General features: G+C 43.0%; 1 non-coding gene across 1 annotated transcript; it reads left to right on the top strand.

The window, feature by feature from the left end:
* The first annotated feature begins 273 nt into the window (after nucleotides 1–273).
* On the top strand, nucleotides 274–346 carry TRNAF-GAA (transfer RNA phenylalanine (anticodon GAA)). Its single transcript has one exon. It is a non-coding gene; the product is annotated as a tRNA-Phe (tRNA).
* The last annotated feature ends 2,491 nt before the right edge of the window (nucleotides 347–2,837 follow it).

The raw sequence follows: 2,837 nt of genomic DNA, 5'->3' as shown, positions 1-2,837 counted from the left end.
CTCCTGGCTGGCAATGGCAAAAAAAAACCAACCCAAAAACCAAACCAAAACAAAAAAAACAACCCAAATCAACTGATTTCTGGTTAGTTGCAGCCAACACTGCTGTCTTGTGAATAAATGAAACTTTTTGCATCCTTCTTCATTCCAGCTGCATTAACACTGTTTTTGTTGGCATTCCTGGAATACATGAGTGAGATGTTGTAAGCACACCTTGCCAATACCTCCTGAGAGGTAATTGTAAAAAAGATTCATGGAAATCTGTGCCCCAGCCGGGCTGAAGTAGCTCAGCTGGGAGAGCGTTAGACTGAAGATCTAAAGGTCCCTGGTTCAATCCCGGGCTTCAGCAGTGTTTTTCTGTAGTTTTCTGTGCCCGGTGCTGGCTTCCCCAGTACAAGAGAGACTTGGGCACATGGAAGAGTGTCTAGCAAGGAGCCAGGAAGACAATGAAGAGACTGGAGCCTCTCTCCTATGAGGAAATATTGAGAGCACTGTTCAGCCTGGAGAAGAAAAGTGCCAGGAGCCGGGCTCTTTCAAGTGATCTCCAGTGACTGTGAGCACTGGCACAGGGTGTGGAGTCTTTATCCTCGAGGATATTCAAAAGCTACCTGGATGCAGTTTTGGGCAACTTGCTGTAGGTGGACCTGCTAGAGCAGGTAGTTGGACCAGATGATCTCCAGAGGTCCCTGCCAACCTCAACCATTCCAAGTTCTGAGTGTGCCTTGCTGAGTTTAGCTGCGTCTACTCTCAGGGCATCTCGAACTCAGAGCTTCTGATTAACTCTACCACATTCTCACATTCAAGCAAGATTTCCACTCACTGTCTTTTGGACATCTTTACATAGCAGGACTTTCATGCTAGCTGTCCATCTACTAACTTTCCTATGAAATTTTGACTCTTTAAAACTTCCTTTTAATTTCTGTGCCCATCCTTCCTCAGGGGAGCAAATGTGTTAGTCAGGGTTACACCTTTGCTGTAATTTACCTGTAACCTTGCTGTGCTAATTGCAAAGTCAAATCCAACATGGGGAACTTGCATTAACCACCATTGTTCTGTGGCTTTCCTGATTTCCTCAGAGGCTTTGCTAATACTGCCTACTATTTTTGCACAGCTCAAAATTTCACCTGGAAAATCTCACAACCTGTTTCAGTGTCAAGAATATATTATATTTTCCTGTGAAACACCTTATGTACATAGCACAGTCCAACTCACAAGGTATCCCAAAAGGCTCACATACTGTCCACAAATGCATGCTCCTTTTTTCTTAGGGAACCTGTCAGAACTCTGCTGATACATCAGGCATAGAAAAATACTTGACTTTGGCCTTGTCTCCTGCATTTTTTCCCAGGTAGGGAGGAGAAAGTGTATCCTTGTTAAACATGTATACAGTCCTTTGAGGTCTGTACTGATGAGATGTTTTGCACTTATTCGCTTGGAGAGGCTTTCAAGTGACCAATGAGTTCACCAGCTTTCCTGATTTTATGTTTTTTCATCTGTGTGAGCCCTACAGCAACAAACCAAGTAAGGTCCTCTGCCAGCCTCTGCTTAGGAAAAGAACTGTGATAATGAGTTTAACTGGTAGGAAGGCTGTAGGTTTTCAGTTTAGCTCTGTACTCTGTTAACAACTTTCTTATTCCAAGGATGCTTCTTCATCGTCATTCTCTTGCCCTTCCTGAAGATAAAACAAAGAACTTCATATGTTTCCTGCCTACATGATCTCTATACAAATCCCTTAATAGGAAATAAGTTTATTATTGTATAACCAAAGCTTAACAAATTTTGTTTGTTCCGCTATCATTCCTGTTGCTTGACCTCACTTTACATAGTGTATTCAACAAGAATTAATAACTGTCAATTTCTGATGTGAAATGTCTTACTCCCCACACTCTTTCTGTATAGTCTTATGATAAATTATGTCCAAGATAGATGAAAAATGTCAAAGTTATCAATCTACTCTAATCATCTACTGTAAGAATCATGGAAAGGTTTGGGTTGGAAGGAACCTTAAAGATCATCTAGTTGCAAACCCCTGTAATGGCAGGGAGTTGCAATGGGACACCTTCCACTAGACCAGGTTGCTCAAAGCCTCATCTAACTTGGCCTTGAACACCTCCAGGGAATAAGTTCCATGACTTCTTTGGGCAACCTCTTCCAGTGCCTCACCACCCTCACAGGAAAAATTTCTTCCTAATAACTCTTTTGGCTTAAAAATGTTACCTGACATTCCCTGGCAGAGTCCCTTTCCAGCTTTCCTATAGGCACTGTTTAAGTACTGGAAGGCTGCAGTGAGATCTCCCTGGAGCTTTCTCATCTCCAGGCTGAACAATCCCACCTCTTTCTGCCTGTGCTCATATGGAAGGTGCTCCAGCCCTCTGGCAATCTTTGTGGCCTCCTCTGGACTTGCTCTAACAGGTCGGTGTCCTTCCTGTGCTGAGGACTCCGGAACGGAACACAGTACTCCAGATTAGGTCTCATAATAGCAGAGTAGAGGAGAGAATCACCTCCCTTGATCTACTGGTCACACCTGATGAGAAGCAAGACTGACCTTGTAATCACAAAAGGGGGCAAAGAACAACAGTCCTGGCAGAATTCTGGCCTCTTTCCCCATATCTCTATTGAATCAAGAACTAACTAAACAGTTTATTTTCGTACCGGTTATATGTCAGCTTTTGATGCCATACTGAATGGTTAATAGGACCATATCTGAAGAACCTATGCAGGGGTGAACCTGACTTCAGCAGCGGTAGAACTAACAGCATGAGAAAACTAGATATAACAAAGGAAACAAAAGAGGCTGTCATGACTGAGGCTATCTCTCCTTTATTGAAACTTGGTTGATA

Source organism: Phaenicophaeus curvirostris, chromosome 3, assembly GCF_032191515.1.
Source record: "Phaenicophaeus curvirostris isolate KB17595 chromosome 3, BPBGC_Pcur_1.0, whole genome shotgun sequence".
Lineage (NCBI taxonomy): Eukaryota > Metazoa > Chordata > Aves > Cuculiformes > Cuculidae > Phaenicophaeus > Phaenicophaeus curvirostris.
Note: the sequence above shows the minus strand (reverse complement) of the source record. Positions and strands in the feature narration are given on the sequence as shown.